Below are 20,554 nucleotides of genomic sequence, written 5' to 3'. Positions count from 1 at the left end.
TTCTTGTTTCGATGACATCTCAATAACCATTGAACCAATTGCTATGAAATTTTGCACATGTAAACAATTCACTCCAAACTAGTTATACCCAGATTTTCATCAATTTTTACCCACGGATAAAAAAATTACACACGGATAAAAATGGTGCATTTTTTTCGAGTACAAGCCTTACTCTCATATTCCTCTCCTTATGTTTTTTAACTAACAATTTCAAGTTACATATTAAAATTAAATAAATTGAAAAGCAAACCTCTTAGTGGTAAATACGTATAATTTTCAATTCTAGCATCTCTTAATAGACTTTTGAGTTAATGTACTGTTTTCGGCATCTGGCGTCTTAAGAGTTGAATCAAGTATTTAACAGAATGGGAAGTGTGAAGCATATAAGACTCGACAGGCTACCATGGACTGGTTAATAACCAGTGGTTATGTAGCATGCATGACATAAAAGGGCAAGTAAATAAAGGGTGTCCCACATCAGATTGCATCACGGAAAAAAACGATGTTAAAAATTACCTAGTTGACCGATGCTTTAAAGAATTTCCAGACAACAAAATATAACCTATTAGTAAGCTTTTGGCATATTCATTTCATTCAATTTCAATACCATAACCGTACGCTCGCACCTTACGCTTAACTCCACTCATTAGGTTCTGTACAACATTTGGCTGCAGCTTCTTCTGTACGGAAACCCAATTTTTCTTCATGTCTTCCTCAGATTTGACCTCCTTGGGATGATTCCGTAGTGTCTGCTTCATAAAAGCCCAGTATTTTTAGGCTATCCATATTCAGAAGCATGGAGAGAGCAGTGGAGAAAGCACAGGTCTGATAATCGCAACGTTCGTCGTTCGAGTCCAGTCGGCAATCTGATTCCTATTTTTTCGACATAACTAATTTGCCTCACTAATACACTCTACATTTTTCGGTCTCCAATTTTCTTGCATTGGACCGCAGCTAGGTATATCGCATCCTCGGTTCATGCGGTCTCCACTAACATCCTCTGATGATGAATCCCACATAATTGTAAGAGAATCTTACATCCCCCGGTTGGGTGTAGAACCGGAAGCTTCCGGAAGCCCACCTTGACGTAAGTCTCATCATCCGCGATTTAGAGCCTTCTGCACTTTGTACGTATGCAGTCCCTCCCGGTCCTTGGCCCTTTGAACGAAAGACATTGACAGATTCAACTTTTTGGCCACATCCCTGACCGAAGCATTGGGATTCCGCTTAAACGCTTTCACGACACGCTTGTGATCCTGATCTCTAATAGAACATCCATTCTGACCGCATTTCTCCTTCCGTTCGATGCTCAGAGTTTCGTAGCAACGTTTAATCACACGACTCGTTGACTGCACTATTCCGAGTTGTTTTCCGATGTCCCGATGAGAGAGTTGAGGATTTTCCAGGTGCTTGCGCAAAATCAACTCGTGACGGTGCTTTTCGGGTGATGCCATTTTTCCAACTTTCGAAAAACTGACGGCGATAAAAAAACACAGTATAGACAATACACTCTAAACTACTTCTACCCAAATTTTCAAGAGAAAATACCCAATGGGTAATTTTCTACAGCGTTTTTCCCGTGATGCAATATCTAGTGGGACACCTTTCACCACCAGAAGTTCCGGATAGTGATCTAGCATTGGTGCTAGGGAAATACTGTGATGTTTGAGAGAAATGTTCAGCTGCCTTAGGCCTCAATATGCCCATAGGATGTAAGAAAGGAGATTCCCAAGTTGCTGAATGGGCATCGTATGAATTCCCAAGCCCCGATCGGAAGGATCGCAAGCAGGCAGTACAACAACGAACGGAAGAAGGAAACGAAAAACGGAATGTGGAAGAGAAGAGTGTAGTGGTACATCGCCAAACGAGGAAGCGGTTCAGAAGAATAGAAGAACCTCAAGAGGTGGTGGTAATGGACGTTCCGGACGCCGAGAAGAACAGTGAGGAGGAAGCAAGCGCTTCACAGTGATCCAGAACTGTGAAAGGACGACCATGTAATTTTTGGAAATTTTTGCTGAAGACGGTATCATTCGATATGGCCAAGTTCACGAGGTATCCCGTACTGAAAATATCACGAACCTCCCAAGTAACAATTCTGCAATCATTTGGCATCCACTCTGATTTATGTTGGTTTATCATTTGGCATCCACTCTGATTTATGATGAACAATTCATTTAGTTTTAATACAGCATTTCACAGTGTAAAACCGTAAAACGTTCCTGCTTAGTAGTTCTCTTTTTCGCTGTTTTAAAAATCTTTCACAGTCTGGCGAGCAGTCAAAAACCGTCTTGTTTCAAAATTAAATTTAAAGTACACTACCGATGATAAGTTTAAGGACACCCCAAAAAAACATGCAAATATGTTTTGTTCAATTTTCGATCTCCAAAGGTTATTTGAATGGTATGAATGGTATAGCATAAAGAAAGGTCCATTAATTATGTCACGCAAGTTTGGCCCATTTTCAACCACCCCCCTCCCCCCTTTGCCACATTTTTTATATGGACCTTAATTGTTTTTTGTAAGGCTCGTCTCTGTTTCCAAAACCCCCCTCCCCTTAAAAGTGTGACATAATTAATGGACGATCCCTAAGTGTTCTACAACTACTTTTTTTTCAAAGTTTGGCCAACCCAATTCTGAGAAAATCAGTCACAATTCTTCAGAGTAAATTTTGAAAAATATTGTAACTTTGGGTGAACTTTTAGCACACCAAATTTAAAAATTATATTGAACAATTTGCCTACGAGGAAAGTTCCATTCAATACCTTTAAAATGATCTAAAGAGAACGAAAATTGGACGTAACATGACAGAGATATGAACATAACAAATTTGTCGTGTTTTTGTGGGGTGTCCTTAAACTTATGCTCGCGAGTGTAGCTCTCAATCCCTTCATAAAACTTTTCTATAAATCAATCGTAAACTTCTTTAGCGATTTTTTATTATTGTCTTGATAAAATACTCTATAAACGTGTTCTATCTTTATAAAAGCAACCATAAAACCATTAGGTTTTAATGAGAGCAAAAAGTCATAGTGAATAAAAGCCAAATTTATGACAAGGATATCTCGAAAGATAAACGAAGTAGGATGAAAAATTCAAGCGAAGGGAAGTCCATTTCAGTAAAATTTACCAGCACGTCCGGCTGAACATGACTGAGCATCTGGTGGAGAAGAGTGAAGTGAGCGTGGTCCTCAAATTCATAAAACATTGTCAAAACAGTCAGACCAGCCTTCTCCAGACCTTGCGAATAGATGACGATCGGAATAACTTGCGTCAGTACCGACAGTAATCTACTGAAACTGTCATTAAGCGGACACTAGTTCGTAATTCGGCGAAAGGGTCATCTGTTCGAAAAAATTCATTCAACCGTACATTCCTGCATCGTTTGATGGTGCACTTCCATAACCATCCGGAAGAAGAGGATCTTTTTCGGGAATGATTGAGGTTGCAGCTGTGCGAAATGCGAAATGTTGTAAAACAGTATCGCACACTTTCTGAGTTACTGCTTCCAAGCCATCGGGAGAGAATCGCCTGGAAGAACGCTGGATCGCACAGCGCAACTATCGAAAGATCGACAGTGAGCATGCATAAGGGCGTAAACGCGATGATCGATTCTCTTCGTCGATTTTCTCTTTTGTTAATAACTTGCTAGAATTAACGTTTCTCGGTGCGATTGCGATTGCTTTTGATAGCCAATACAACCTGTTACAACTCTGCATTGAACAAATTTATGGAAAATTGTATCGCTTAGCTGTAGCAATGCAAAGCGAAAATGGATGAAGAGAATCGATCATCGCGTGTACGCCCTTATGCATGCTCACTGTCGAGATAAACAAACTTTGACGTTTAACATTTTGTAGGCAACATTGCCGCTATAAATGCTGCCATAAATCTGAACGCGTTAGGATCAAGCAAAATGGCCTTAGATAAATACAATTCAGTCTACAAGTTTTCTTCATAACAGCTATTTCAAATTCTTATGAATTTTTTAAGGATTTCTTGAAAGCAAAATAACTTTTCCAAAAAATGGCCCATGAAAATCAACTTTTATGCCTCCGCCATATTACAATTATTTTGTGTTTTTTACAATCTTCGATTTTTAATCTATATTTCCTAGGATATAACTTTATTTTAGTCAATTTAGCAATGAGAAAATATTAAGAATGCAAAAATCATGAAAAACAAAAATCTCGGCTAAGCTTAATGATCGACTGAAGATTTTTTTTTGTTATGTAAAATAATTAGTAAAATCGATGTTTTCCGTGGGCGGACTCATGTTTTTCGATGTTTTCACGCACATTTCACATCATATATTTTATTTAAAGCTAGGCCGCTTTTTTTTATTAATTACTTTATTTGTACAGGGCTAGACCGCTTAATGAGAACTATTTTATAATTTAGGAAATTTGACAGTCAATTCTCAATTATTCAATTAATTTCATAAGATTCAGATGGCCGGCGGCGTAGTGATAAGCGTGACTGCTTTCTCACCCCAATGGGTCTGGGTTCAATCCCAGTCGAGGTCGGTGGGATTTTTCCGAGGCATAAAAAACTCTAGTCACGTCTTCCTTCGGAAGGGAAGTAAAGTCGTTGGTCCCGGCCCATGTGTGTTTGAATGGGTACGATATCCTACGCAGGTGTGGAAGCTGCCTTCCTGCATATTTGATTGCCGTCAATGGATGGCAATCGATGTCCGTCGGTGATTGGCACTAGATTGCGGAACAGAGACCGACGTTAAATAACGGAAAGAACAGATGGTATTTATGAATCGTTTTTTATCTTGATTGTTGTTTTTTTCAGTTGACTTAGCAACCGGCTAGGATAAATTCTTCGGATAATTGTTTTAATTGTTGCCAAATAGCTTTTATTGTAGCTTAAATACGGTTTTGAAAAAAATCTCAATGCGTTTATCAGGTTTCTCCAGGGTGGGCCAACTAGACAGATTCTAGCATCAATGAGGGTTTGGTGGATGCATCAACCAGGGTTTTATGAATGTTGTTTTATAGTAGCTTTGTAGTATTTCATAAAACTTAAAATGTTACTTGGGCTGTAACACTTTCGCTCACAACGTTTTCTGGTTTGCGGTAAATTTTGTTCACATGAAAAGTGGTACATGTTCATCTGGCACAATTTGTATCCAGTGTTTCACAATACGGTAACATTTATTCAACTCCTCTGAAGCACATTTATGCAATTTAACCAGAGCAGACAATCGAGAAGTACTGATGCCAGGTTCGAAGAGAGGCTGGACGAATACACCTTGAAACAAGATGACAGCGATGAAAACCACGGAAAAGCGGATGACTCCGGTGAACTCATCGAAGCGAGTGACGAAGAAGATGATGACCCCGGTGAACTTAACGAGGAGAGCGATGAAGAAGACATTTGAATGTTCCGTAATAGCCAGAGAAGATCATAGATAGCACTAACTAGCGGAGGAATTCCGAATTGTTCTGTCCATCATCCAACAGTCCTTGACCCCCTGATCAACTTTGCCGAAGAAATCATCCGTCTAAATAGTCAGGATCTTGAGATACAGCAGCACAAATATATTTACTTTCAATAATCACTAGCGCCAACTAGTGGAGGAATTCGGAATTGTTCTGTCCATCATCTAACAATCCTTGACCCCCTGATCAACTTTGCCCAAGAAATCATCCGTCTAAATAGTCAGGATCTTGAGATACAGCAGCGCAAACATATTCACTTCTAATACTCACTAGCTCCACCTAGCGGAAGAATTCCGAATTGTTCTGTCCATCATCCAACAGTCCTTGACCTCCTGATCAACATTGCCGAAGAAATCATGCGTCTAAATAGTCCGGAACTTGAGATACAGCAGCACAAATATATTCACTTTCAATAATCACTAGCGCCACCTAGTGGAGGAATCCCGAACTGTTCTGTCCATCGTTCAACAGTCCTTGACCCCCTGATCAGCTTTGCCCAAGAAATCATCCGTCTAAATAGTCAGGATCTTGAGATACAGCAGCACAAATATATTCACTTTCAATAATCACTAGCGCCACCTAGTGGAGGAATTCGGAATTGTTCTGTCCATCATCCAACAATCCTTGACCCCCTGATCAACTTTGCCCAAGAAATCATCCGTCTAAATAGTCAGGATCTTGAGATACAGCAGCGCAAACATATTCACTTCGAATGCTCACTAGCACCACCTAGTGGAGGAATTCGGAATTGTTCTGTCCATCATCCAACAGTCCTTGACCCCCTGATCAACTTTGCCCAAGAAATCATCCGTCTAAATAGTCAGGATCTTGAAATTATGTGAAAATTTGATGAATATATTTTATTATTAGAGTATTTTGAAAAAGAGCCTAAGATTTACTCTAGAAAATATAAACCATTTTTGCTCGCAACGGTTCAATTGTCATTTGCTGTTCCATCATAAAAAGTGTATACTGTACTATCCATACGAATCAGTCTAATTTCTGAAAGGAAAATATTTACAACTGAGTTGCTCACAAATCTATCACCCAATACTGAACCGATGTTGCATCATTGCGACTGTGGCGCAGCTCATGCGCTAGGTTTATCATATTAGGCGATCAATTTTAAACTCAGAATTCTAAATATTGATTGGAAAGAAAACTCACCCAAGATTTGCACCACGAAGTTGAAAAATGTCTAGACTAGTAGAATAAGCCATTTGTTTGGCATTATTTGCACAGCTTCCGTTAGAGGTTCACGTGAGCAAACGAACGTCACGTGGCGAGCTAAAGCTCGCATGAATTGGTCATATTGTTAAGTAGATCTTTGTCTCGTACAGCATTGACGTCAGTACGTTCGGTACAAATAGTAGAAGGTGCCCTCCTTCGAAACTTATTTCTGTATTATGAAAGTTTGATTCAAGTTGAATCACTCTGGGAATCACAAGAGTTCCATATTGAATAGCAAAAAGAAATCTTGCAGCTACAAATTGTTGCAGAGACATGTCGCATCATCTATCCTCCGGTGATGCGACATGTGTGAACATAAAGATGTGCACAACCATCCAAAGCTGTAGAAACCCGGTTAAGTCCTACTTTCAAAATTCAAACCGTCTCTCTAACCCTTAAATCACGTAAGTCATGAATCTTGGAAACAGCAAGCTGAAATCTGATAAATGGTTGAATTTTAACTTTTTCCAATCTATATAACCGCGATTGTGTTGTGAAATTTTGTGTTTCCTTCGCTGATACGACGCGGCAATTCCAGCATCCAACCGCCCAGTTCATCGTACACCACTGAGGCAAAACAAATCAATCCGTAAACAATCATTCCGCGGAAGCGCAAAACGGTTCGATTGACCTTCACACTTGGAGGCACGTCAAAGCTGCCCGTATGTATAAACACTGATTTACCGAAACTGATGGTTGAAACGTCAAATCATCTTCGTTCTTCACTAATAAACTGCCAGACGATAACCAGCGGAGTAAACAAACGAAAATTAGTTTTTAAATTTTAGCTACGATTCGCGGGGAAGTCTCTGTCACCTGTGCAGAATTTCGACACGAGACCGCGCGGAGGGGATTTCTTGAAAAACGGCAAGACATTCAACAGTTCGTTAATCATCCATTGATCGTGCCGTCACTCACGCGTGGGGATTTCTAGCTGAGTGCTCAAAACAGGATTGCCGTCATCATGAACTTGTCTCCGAGTTTCATGTTTCTGGGATTTATTGTATTACTGATGCTTCAATCTGCCTTTCTAATTCCCTTTAATGCTGGAGAATATAAAATTCACTGAATTCGTTCATTGAATAAATGGTGCAAAAGATGATCCGGCATAATTTACCTTGATTGCCAAAAATTACCATCACTGAAGAAAAAAAAAATAATCGGCTCCATGAAGCGATCATCTTAACAAGCCTTAACTGGAAGCAGCTGGAAATATGACATTCAACGGAGAGGGCACTCGATGAAAGTCATAGCGCGATTATGTTCTGGATGGAATGGTGCGTGGTAACAGAGCAGAATGCATTCGAAAGTGTTACCGGTCAATTCACATCAGTCCCAAATGACGACATTACCGTGACGGACTTTCTATCTAACTAGTATTAACTGCGGCGAAGGCGGGTAGGTAGGCGTTTGCGTTAATAAACCGTGATTTTCGTGATTTAACTGGATTTGGGCGGAGTGCAGTGCCTCTTTGACATAAACCAAAAAATCAACTTTCCTATTCGACCATATCAAGTAGGCAGTGTTGTTTGTACAAGTTTGAAATATGCTGCAAGGGTGTTAGTAGTTTCGTGATCTCACCTATATAGGGATACCATGTGGTGAAGCTTCAAAATCAGGACATTTTAGTCCGTCAGCTTCCAACTTTCTCCAGAAAAGTTGGGTTTAGACAAGGCAAGACAATTGATCAATCAGTTGAATTCGACTGACTTGAACGCGAATTGAATGTGTAAACCATGCCATTCAACTGACTTGATCAACTCACTTGAATTGAAAAAAGTTGAACCAGGCTCAAATTTTCAAGCCTCTTGAATTCAACTGACTTGATCAATAGACTGCCCTGCACACTTAGAAATAACTAATTTTACACGTGACGGAATCCATCTTTGACATAAAAGATGAAACGTAAACAAACATCTCATCTAATATTAAGTGCTCCAAGACTGAAAAGTGCGTTGCTCGACGAAAATTACGTTTGATTGAGCTATATTTCGCGTCTGTTATGACTCAAATTTATGTCAAAATTGATGCTCGTATATGTCACTCTCAGAGCACCTAAGGCTGTAAACCATGGACCCAAAGGTCAGGACCAATAGCGTGGAAGGTATTTATCGAAAAATCATGGTTCTCGGTAATAGAATGGAAGTGCACGCAGTAGTAGGTTTTTTAGATTTGTGGGTAGTTATATTTTTGAGTGCATGAGGGAATGCTGTCGGTCGGTTTGTTTACCAAAAATAGCTGACGTTTTGTTTAAACCTAACTTTTTTCCTAACCTGAATTTCAGTACCTGAACGTGATCGTGATTACCCGGATTACCCAGCTGTTCCGTTCACCATACTCGATTTCAATCCATCGTGCTCAATTACTGATTGGGGTGACGCTTGGCAGATAAGAAACTGTGAACTTTTGGGATTACCAGATTTGGATCAAAGCAGAGATTGGGTTCGTGATAGGATCCTTGACTTCTTGGACCATCTGATTGAGCTTGGAGTGGCTGGTTTCCGAATTGATGCCGCCAAGCATATGTATCCTCAAGATATGGAAGTCATCTTTAACAGACTAAGCAATCTGAACACTAACTTTGGCTTTGCTCCTGGATCGCGTGTTTCTTAATGCAAGAGTTTATCGATGGTGGTCCACATGAGGCCGTTGGAAAATGGGAATACAATCATCTAGGCACAGTACCGGAGTTCCAATATTCGTCCTACATTTAGCGGTAATGATCTACTCGTGTGGTTGCAAAAGTTTGGAGAAGAGTGGGGCTTTCTGCCATCGCAGGTTTCGCTCGTCTTTGTGGATAATTATGATAACCATCGTGATCATGGCAGAATTTTGACCCATACAGTGCCCAAACCCTACAAGATGGCTACGGCCTTCGCTGCTGCCCATCCATTCGGTCAACTACGTCTCATGAGTTCGTTCTTCTTCGCCAATAAGGACCAAGGACCACCACAGGATACCAATGGTAACATTATTTCTCCATCGATCAATGCGGACGGTACCTGTGGCAACGGGTGGGTCTGTGAACACCGATGGCGTCAGATTGCGAACATGATCAACTTTAGAAACTATGTTGGGGAACTCCAGTGGCAAACTGGTGGTCTAATGGTGCGAACAAAATTGCCTTCTCTCGTGGTAATTGTGCATCTCTGTTAAGTAAGTGCGAACTGAACTAACAAGCCCCCTTATTCTGCGAGTCACGTGACTCTCTCTCACCGGTGAGGTGACAATAGTCACCTCGTGTGAGGTGACTCTCCATTTGATTTGCATGTAGAGTCACCTCACCGGTGAGAGAGAGTCACGTGACTCGCAGAATAAGGGGGAAGGCCTCTTATCCTCACTGTTTACCGCATTAACATCCTCGAGGACAGCTTTTTTGGTCCCTCGAGATTATTTGGAAGTTGCAAAATGATATAAATAGAATTAACATTAATTTTAGAACTAACAGCTATGTGATATATCTTTGAAATTGTTTCGTAATCTCCACTCTTCTCCGTTTAGAATTGATTGGCATGATGATTATTAAGTTTTTTCATATTATGATCGCAATAATTACGCCTTCTCAAGAGTATTTTGAACATTTTAGCAGAAGGCAATATGCCGATTCGATTGTTTTTATTTAAAAATATTCCTATATTTATGACAGTAACTCCTCCATATAACATCCATCCACCGCTGTTTCTCAGCTTTTTTTTGCTGGCGCTTTTGCTGGCAGTTGTGCTGTCTGTGTCACTTTTGACACCTGTTCTGGTACAAATTGCTGTCTTTTGCTCTAGTACCGGGTGCACCAGGTACACTAAAAAAACAGCTAGGTGAACCAAAAAAAAAATCGCGTGAAGGAGGTCCTTACCCTTTGGGTCCATGCTGTAAACCATTTGCCGGGTTAAATTTAACTAGTGGTTAAAAGTGACATTTCGAAAGTTATTTTCTATGTTCGAAAATCCCTGTGCTGTCGATCGACTGATTTTCGAGCCACGGTTGTCAAAATTTAACTTCTTGTCTGTCAGAAATAATCATGCTCGGATAGCAGGGTTAATCGATAACTTTTTATCTGTCAAATTTTAACCAAAAGTTAAAATAATCCACCAAATGGTTCAGAGCCTAAATGTACATGAATTTTTCTAAGTGTGTGTCTAAGCCCAGCTTAATGGAATGTTGGGATGCTGTCTTCGGCAAATTTCCTTTCCACTTCATTTATTGTGCACACCTGAATGGTGCGGAGTCCGTGACATTCTTTTTTCAAGTTATTTTGCTGGAAAAATATTAATTTTCATGCTTTTGTTTACATCCTCTCAACATCGCTCACAAATTGGCGTCTTTTTTCAGAGCAAAAATTAGAACTCGATCGTAACTTTCACATTATTTTTTTACTATTACTTGATTGAGCCAATATTTTGTATAGTTCGGAGTTAGCTTTGACATGGTTATCAAGTAAGAAACTGATCAATATCAAGTCAAATGGTCGAATATGCTTTTGCTGATTTCCTACAGACCCGTTTATTTAGACGATTAGGCTTTCTTTGTTGATGATGTTAAATTTACAATGATTATTGCATTGAATTAATGGTACTTTTTCATTGTTATTCATAACATTTGGTCAGCCAGTATCGTATTAGTATCTTGTTTTATTACTTTACAATTTAATGTAAGCATTACATTTTGAGTGGTTGATCTTAATACTTTATCTTTTGGTTTGGTTTGGTCCTGATCGTTGAAATTTTTTTTCGACAACCATTTCGAGTGACTCCGCACCAATGAGGAGCATACGACTGAAAAACTGCCGGCGCCGTTAGTGTAGTGGTAGGCGTGACTGCTTTCTCACCCCAATGGGTATGGGTTCAATCCCAGCCGAGGTCGGTGGGATTTTTCTGAGGCATAACAATCTCTGGTCACGTCTTCCTTAGGAAGGGAAGTAAAGCCGTTGGTCCCGGCCCATTTGTGTTTGAATGGGTGCGATATCCTACGCAGTAAAGAGCCTGAATTTATAAATAGGCGACATCTTATCCATTTGACAGGTCTTCAGCTCGATTGGAATGACTTTGACAGATTATCGATTGTTCCAATTTTGACATGTTGTCTCTTTATAAATTCAGCCTCTTTACTAAGCAGGTGTGAAAGCTGCCTTCCTGCACATCCGATTGCCGTCAATGGATGGCAATCGATGTCCGTCGGTGATTGGCGCTAGATTGCGCAACAGACACCGACGATAAATAAGTAAAGAAGACTAAAAATCTAAACGACATTACTCGCTGGCATCACTCAACTTCCTATATTGCTAATGTTAATTTCGACACCGGACAGTGTGTGTCCCACACGCCCGTTCCGATTTTGTGGGCGCGCGGCAATAATTGCTTTGATTTTGACTTCTACTTATACACTGAAGTCTCAGTGTTGGGGACGGGATGAAACAGCGCGTAAAAAAAAGTTTTCCCCCTGCCCAACGACATTTGAGTGCTTATCATTTAGGAGGTGTCCACTGTCTTACGTGACATAGGACAGTTCCTCGGTGATAATTACTCAAATGACTCTGCAAAATCAGTATTTAAGTTTAGTGATATAGCGGCTCTTCATTTCAAGGATGAATTTTGTAAAGGAAGCTTCTAATGGTAATTTGTCGATACTAACACCACCTTCATGTTGTGGAAACTGTTCCTTATCTGCTGGTGGTGTTAGTTGTGTTAGTTCACGTGAGCGAGCAAATAATTTCGACAAATTTACGTTTGGATCTTCGCCTATAGACCTTTTTGACGTTTAAGCATCTTTCTGGTGCAGTAGTGTGCGCCGATGAAACGTCAAAAAACTCTATAACAATAACAAACCAACATTTTTGGCTGGAGCGAAAGTGAGGATAACAAACTTCGCACTTGAAAATGGGATTACACAAGGGTGTGTGTTATAAACGTCAGAAAGCTCAATAAGGTTGTCCACGAGACAGTTGCAATCAGCTGACTTTTTTGTTTACCAAGAACTTTTGACAGTTCACAGTAGAATTGGCAGTTTATTCTCATATGAATTTCTGCTTTGTTTATGTTTACATTCAGCACCATTCTCGATGAACATTTTAAATGGTCCTATCTGCTTTGATCGATTCTCTTCATCGACATTCTCTTTTCATAATCACTGCTATGCAAACAGATTTCGCGATAATTCTACCACATAGTTTGATAAAGGAGGTTCTTATCTAGCGTCCAAACGTCAAATACAACAGAGAAAGGTTTTGCAGCTGAGTTATTAACGGAAGAGAAAGTAGATTAAGAGAATCGATCAATGCAGATAGGACCTTTTGAAATGTTTATCTAGCATTAGCACCAGATCACTCACACACTCTTGATTTCTAGCTGTCAGTTCCACTGAGAAACGTCCCATGGATCACCTTATAGAGATTAGTGACGTTTAACGCACGCACACTAGCGGGTACATCGCCGTGTAAAGGTGTTTACTGCTTTTCTCTGGCTAACCTAAAAAATGTATGAAATTAGATCTGTCTTTTGTTCTCCGGCTGTTTAATTGTATGAGGGAGTTTGACGTCACATTCCTTCAGCCGTTTAAGGTTCTACAAAGGGTAAGTAATTTAGTGTTCTTCTTATTTTTTTAAATATCACTCAATCATCATCCTTAGTATACACATACATTCATACATTATTAATACGAAAATTTAAAACATGTATTTCATGATTCTAGATCGAAAATTTCCTGGGTAAAACACATTCACAGTTAAATTTCGCTCATTGAGCTATGTTCAAGTGGGCTACGTGGGCTGTAGTCAATCTAAATCCAAGTTAAACGTCATTTCTGACAGTGCTGATTCGTTTTCGCGGGGCTGATGTACGAACAATTTGGGCCCTCCCTTAGCTCAGTCGGTAAAGGCGCAGCTACAAAGCAAGACCATGCTGGAGGTTGCTGGGTTCAATTCCCGGTCCGGTCTAGGAATTTTTCGGGTAGGAAAATTTCTCGACTTCCCTGTGCATAGAAGTATGATTGGATTTGCCACACAATTATACCAATGCAAAAATGGTACAGGCATCGAAAGCTCTCAATTAATAACTGTGGAAGTGCATCTAGAACAATAAGTTGAGAGCACGCTATAAGCTAATATGCGATATGCAATAAGCTTGAAATGCGAAGAAGAAGAAGAAGATGTACGAACAATTTAGATAGTTGCTAAAGGATTGTGATGATAATAAACAATAGGTGTATCCCTCAACCAATTTTCAGCTTCACAGCTCAGCCCAACTAACGAAAGCCTTTCACTAAAAGTCCGTTTAGACTATCTGATTTCTTGGTCTGATTTTGACCGCCTCCATAATGAAAAACTGCTCGAATTTACTATCGGCACACTTTTTCGAACCCCCCTGTTTGCTGGTGTTCACACTGCTTGTCGAAAGAACTGTCAATTTACATTTCAAAACAAAACTGTATCAGGAATCAAAAGTAAATACTTCCATCATGAATTACCGGAAAATTTACTCTGATTACGGCAGGCGTATTAGCTATCATTATTTTAAATAAAATGAGAAGGAGAAGGTGAACTTTGTGGAGTAGAAAATGGTTGCTCATGAGGAACACCAGCAGGGATCTGGCTCATCTTGTCCTTCAAGAACTGCGATATGAAGACGAAAAAGGATCTCAAAACTTCACCAGGATGTCGATACCAACTAGTGGGAAAAGTTCCCTATAGGTCTATATGATTCCATGAGTTCTGAAATTTTCTGTAAAGAACTCAATTCTGCATGTTTCTTTGAAGTTCTGTGTTCTTCAGAAGTTCTCCAAATTTATCTTAAAATCTAAAAAGTCTTTCCCAAAGTTCTGTGAGTTTTGACATTTTTTCTAAAAATATACGAGCTTCCTGAAGTTCTACAGACTTCTTTGAAGTTCTTCAAATCTATCTATTTCCAACTTCCATGGAGTTCTGCAAAATCTTAGACTTTCGTACTTTGCTGCAATTTGTTTTTGGAATTGAAGTAATTTTCTGAGATTTAACGAATTTTTCGGACGATCTCACATTTTTTTTGAAACTGTGAAGCTTCCTGAACCACTCAATGTCTCAGAGGATCTGCAAAATTTCTTTTTTTTTATTAATTTATTTGATAAGGCTCAACCCGATTATCTTTACAGAGCCGAGGATTCTTGTTTACTATACAATACATCTTAAAACTATAACATTTTATCTTCCGCTGTCCAATAAGCCTCCTCCACCAGAACGGGAGCCGCTTCCAATGGTCTAATTCTATGGCAGATTCGCCAACGAGGGTCAGAGCCCGTCCATTGCAACAATGGACGCAAAACGTGGTCAGCACTCACACATTCATTACGAAACGGTTGCTTTCCAAAGTCAACGACGCATCGACTGAAAGAACTGCTGATGAAGAACAATGAGGAGGACCACACAATGGTTGCTGCCGAGTAAAAAGACGATCGCGTGACACACATTGATGCAAAATTCCTTGCAGTTCTGCAAATTTCTCTTAATATCTACTTTTCTGAAGTTCTGCAAATACCTTTAAAGTTCTGTAAAGTTGTCTGAGGGTCCGTAGTTCTATCATAGAAGTAACTCTAAAGCTGGGTTTAGATTAGGCAAGTCAAATGATCAACTCAGTTGAATTCAATTGGCTTGAAAAGTTGAGCCTGGTTCAACTTTTTTCAATTCAAGTGAGTTGATCAAGTCAGTTGAATGGCATGGTTTACACGTTCAATTCGCGTTCAAGTCAGTTGAATTCAACTGACTTGATCAATTGACTTGCCCTGTCTAAACCCAGCTTAAGACCAGAAGGTCCCGAAGAAACGTGCTCAACTTTTTGGCTCAGCTCTGGTACTCTCTTTGGTCCCAAGCCAATCGATACACCTCTCGAAACATAAGAAAATCCACTAACCCCTCATTTTATCTGTCAAACTTTCATAGCGAAGCAAAACAAACATTGTGTAGTACTAGAATTTCGACTAGAATGGGGTACGTTAATCGTTTGCTTGGGACCAATAGGCTAGTCAAGTAGTGAGCCAATTTTGTTAGTTTCGTATTGATTGTTGGTTCTATTCTCAAGATCTACAAAAAAAAACCTTAAGGATCAATAAATTTCTCTACTCTGACGATCTGAAAGTATCCCTGAAGATCTTCTAAATTAGCTTAAGTTATCAAAATTTATCGGAAAATATTTCAGCTTCCTTGAAGTTTTAAATGTCTCTCTCAAAATCTCCATTCTCTGAAATCGTCTAGTTTTTAAAAATTGTCAGAAAATCTACACACTTTCTTGAAGGCCTTCAAATTGATCTGAAGACCAATTAATTTTACCAATACATTAAGAAAATGATGATCGAAGAGTATTTCAAAAAGAAGAAGTAGACCAATTTTTTAGCCTTTGTAGAACCGACAAATTCACTGGACCTTCCCTATTTACTTCTCATTGATTGATGATCAGTAGGCCGATTTGACAGCAGATGCCACCCCTGCTTATCGCTGGGCATTTTTTCCACTGCAAATTCTTGGAAAAGTTGTCAATGTCGATGTCTAAAGCATGTATTCACAATAAAATTGATGACGTGAATACATAAATATTGTCAATATCGATGTAGGGTAGAACGAAAAATGTGCTTTCCAGGTAAGTTCGAAGAAATTTCCGGAGAATATTTGAATTAGTCTCTTAATTATATTGAAAAAATTATCTATATGCAATTTTCACACTGCCGTACTCTAACGGAACTATCAACTCTACACTTTCATCTACTCTATTTATCGTATAAAAATTACCACTACAGTCTGGTATTTGAAATTAGCATCTTCAACTATTTCTAAAAAATTGGATGACACACCCAGAGGAAACCAGAAAAGTTTTGGAAATTCGAAGCTAATTCCAGGGGAAATCAGAAGAAGCTCGGAAAAACCTTCCAATACAAGTCGGAAAAACCTACGGAGAAGGACTTATGGAGAAGCTTACCGAGGACGAAAAAAACATCTGGGAGAACTCGATAGATACATCCGGTAAAACTTTTATTGAACTTTCTGGAGACGCTGGAGTGCCTTTCATGTTCAAATGATCCAACAATATGCCTGATATTCATAAAATATCCCTGAAACCCCCTTAATGTCCCTGATGTTTTCAGAACATTCCTGAAATGCACTTCAAAATATACCTCAATTTCTCTGAACTCCTTGAAAGTTCTTGCAATTTTCCTGAAGTTAATGGGGAAGTTTTGAAGTTTACAAAGTTTTCATGAACTTCTCGAAAATTTGCTAAAGTTTTCGTAAATTCCTTGAGTTTCTCCAAACTCCTTTTAAAGTTTCAGAAATTTTCTTGAATTGGTGTGTCCTGATGTTCTCAGAGCTTCCCTAAGATTATCTCAATTCTCCTGAAACAAATGGAACTGTCCTGAAAATCATTAAATTTCCATGAAGATGTTTGGACTTGTGAAGTTTCCAAAATATTTCAGATGTTTTCCTTAAGTTTCTGAAATTCCCGGGTTCTCAAATTGTTGTAGCAGTTAATGAAACTGTCTGTAATTTATCGGAACTGTAAGGGTAGATCTTTAAATTTTTAGATCCCAAAAGTCTGAACTATTCTGAAGTTTCAGAACTTCTGAAAAGTTCCTACAGTTTTCCTGAAGCTAATGAAACCGCGATAAAAGTCTTGAAGCATTGCTACAGTTCCAGGGAAGTTGAAAAAAAAACTGACGCGAGAAGATAGAAGAACCTTTTGAGCAAAGCCTGAAGAAAATTCCAAGGGATGTCTAAATAGCCTCTCGGAACGAATAGGAAAATAACTTACAGGGTAAGGTGGGAGAAAATTCCTAGGGAAGTTTGAAGAATTTTCGAAGATTCATTCGCTAGTGTGGATTTTTCGAGCATCTAGAATAGAGGTTCATATGTGTCGCCCTCCTCGATAAATCTTAAGAATCGTCTTTTTTTTTCTTGATTTTCTTTCCGTCGATCTTGGTTTCCGTACTGAGCACCAAATGCTTCCGATGCCAAGAAGGCAGTTCCCACACCTGGACCCTACCTATCGACCCATCAACTCATGAACCGGGGACCAACGGATTTATTTCCTTTCCAAAGGAAGGCGTGATCAGAGATTTTATGCCTCAGAAAATCCCGACGGTGCCAACTGGGATTGGACCCAGGCCCTTTGGGGTGAGAGGCAGTCACGCTAACCACTAAACCACCAGCTTATTAGGAAGTCACCTGAGCGTTGGTCGTCGTTAGACATAATTTGTGTTTTCTTATTCAATCTCGAAGACTTATCATGAGGTCTGTAACTCAAAGCTATCTGAAATCCCAATACGATCTTATCAGCTCTGAATCATACAGAGAGCGAATATGTTATCATTTCATCATGAACTTCGTTCCATTCATTCCATCCGAGATTGATATATAAATGCTTCAGATAATCTGACAAATGATAAGCACTCCAAACTTTCGTCACATTCAGTTTGCCTGCCAATAAATTAGGTCTGCTGTCTCGTGTGCATCATCGCAGCCCGGCGCTCATTTATTGCAACTCCGAAAATTCACAGCGATAAGTAACCAAAACACAAGCTACACACAAGCCGGCAAAATAGTAAACAGGGAACTTCGTCGGGCTTCTGGTTGTGGGTGCTGAAATTTTTCATTTGCCTAACCCATATTTGGTTTGACAGTTTTTTTTTTCAGCAATCGTTGCGTATTCATGGGCAATGGCACGAATTTACTGCCTGCGGTGGGTAGAAGTTGCACCGTCAATTGTTATTGGATCAGTTCAATCATTCTGCTCCTGAGAATTGTAACTGAAATTTGAGTTGCATGCAAACCTTTTTTTTTGCGAATCACGTGTTACCGGCAACAGTCGACTTGAAGGCAGAAGCATTTTTTATTATTTTAAGAGTCTCTCAGCTAGTCCCGTACAGAGACGTAGTTAGGCTTTAAATCAGAGTTACTTCCACTCACTTCGCTATAAAAAATGTTTTTCGGAATTATGGAGTCATTGGATGCTATTATGAAAGTTTGTACTTGTCAGAAACAAGAAGAGGTTGGAAGGTATGTATTTGACACATAAAACCTGTCAATTTCGCTTTCAGTGCGTCACAATCAGCGAATTTATGACTCGTGAGCGTTCACTCAGAGTGAGCGCTCACGAATCGTAAAGTCGCTGATTGTGACGCACTGAAAGCAATAATGACAGGTTTTATGTGTCAAACACCTAGTTTACAACCTTATCTTGTAACTTACAGCTACTAACTATCATTATAATATCTAATGATTTCATAATTCCGAAAAACAATTTTTTGTAGCAAATGAGTGGAAGCAAGCCTGCTTTAAATACTGCTTTGGCAGATAAAAACTTATCGTTTGATCTCGCCAGACTGCAAAGCCGAAATCCGTACAAAGTACCAACCAACAGTCGAAAAACTAATTACTATCCATATTTACTGGCAGTTCAGCTCAGAATTTCTCGTTGTTTTAAACTCCGAACACGATGTCTCCTGTAAAACGAGTAACGGAAAATTGGCAATGTTATAAAAACCACTGCTCAACAATTTACCAATAGATTTTAAATCTATTTATACCGAATTAATTTTTGAAGTATGAAGTTTCAAATGGCACCAATAAATTTGAAATTCCTTGATAATTGGCTGAGATATGATTTTTCAAACATTGCAAATTTGCCTTCTACACATTTTACCGGAGGCATCGTGTTCGGAGTGTTAATTGATTGATCAACATTTAAGAGATTTTCAGGATTATCGTCATACTGTCATTATTTTACCTTCTCTGCATTCCCTTAGAATGCTCCCTGAAATTTCCTTTTGATTCGGTTCAGGGCTCCAAAAATCTTCACCTCTATTCTAGAAATACTTCTCAAAATAACCTGAAATTTCTAGTAAAAATCCATTGGTTGTTCTCCCCAGATTTTCTCATGAATTATTCATAGTATTTATCAACAACTTTTCTAATTTTTTTGCATTCTCAACAAAACATAGCATAGCATAAGCGATTGCACAAATCGTGGGGGGCTATACCCAAGAACCAACAAGCCCGTTAATTCACCTTTTTGCAATAAATATAAGGTTAATATGCTTCTAATATAAAGCTTAGCATGCCCTATGTTAGCCGTGTATCAGTCTTATATTGAAAAAAGGCGAATTAGCGTGCTTACTGGTTAATTGGGTATAATGGTCAACCAATTCATTTTGCAGGAAATATCGTATGTTGCCGTGAAAAAACACTTGGGACTAGTGGTTTTTCCAACACATCAAAATCTGCAAATCAAGCATCGCACTATACATCTGGCCACATCCTTACAATCTCAGGGGTTATTTAGCATTCTCAACATTATTCATAATCAAATGCTTCAAAGTGTATGAATCCTAAAATTATGATAAAGCCAAGAAGTCCTGTTTTTTTTCATAAATATGATATCTTTCAAAACGTCATATGAAGTCAGAAATTTCGTTCAAAAATGTAAAAATCTGACCTAGCCTTAAAATCTTGAAAATTGTCTCATCAGCCAAACAATTCCTTTAGAATCAATTCCCGCAAAAAAAAATAACGATAGAGGTACAATGAAATGTATTATAACCATCCAATAGAATTTATTGTACTTAAAATAAATTGTATTGTCAACAACGATAAAATAACCATAGAATTTAAAGTTTCCACAATAGAATCTACGGTAAATGTGGAAATCTACAATATAACAAGGGGGCTCTTATATATTGTAACCGTACAGAAAATCACTTTTTCCCGAATAAACTTGAGTTATTTACCATAAATTTTATTGTTTTGACGTAGGATTACGTCTTTCGGCAACATATAGGGATGCAGTTTCAAAAAACCAAATTTTACCGCGTTACGAAAAGAGGTCAGGTTTTGACCACTTATAACTCTGTCAATAGCGGATGGATTTTAATTC

At 38.9% G+C, this 20,554-nt stretch overlaps 1 protein-coding gene and 1 pseudogene across 1 annotated transcript in view; one reads left to right on the top strand and one right to left on the bottom strand.

The window, feature by feature from the left end:
- The window catches only part of LOC135710803 (large neutral amino acids transporter small subunit 1), a 73,100-nt gene that overhangs the window by 36,951 nt on the left and 15,595 nt on the right, over positions 1 to 20,554 (bottom strand). The window lies entirely within an intron of this gene.
- On the top strand, positions 1,700 to 9,853 carry LOC135710764 (alpha-amylase-related protein-like; annotated as a pseudogene).

This window comes from Ochlerotatus camptorhynchus, unplaced genomic scaffold (assembly GCF_037179485.1).
Source record: "Ochlerotatus camptorhynchus isolate MF236.1 unplaced genomic scaffold, CSIRO-AGI_Acam_v1.1 ptg000402l, whole genome shotgun sequence".
Taxonomy (NCBI): domain Eukaryota; kingdom Metazoa; phylum Arthropoda; class Insecta; order Diptera; family Culicidae; genus Ochlerotatus; species Ochlerotatus camptorhynchus.
This window is presented reverse-complemented; position numbering and strand designations above follow the sequence as displayed.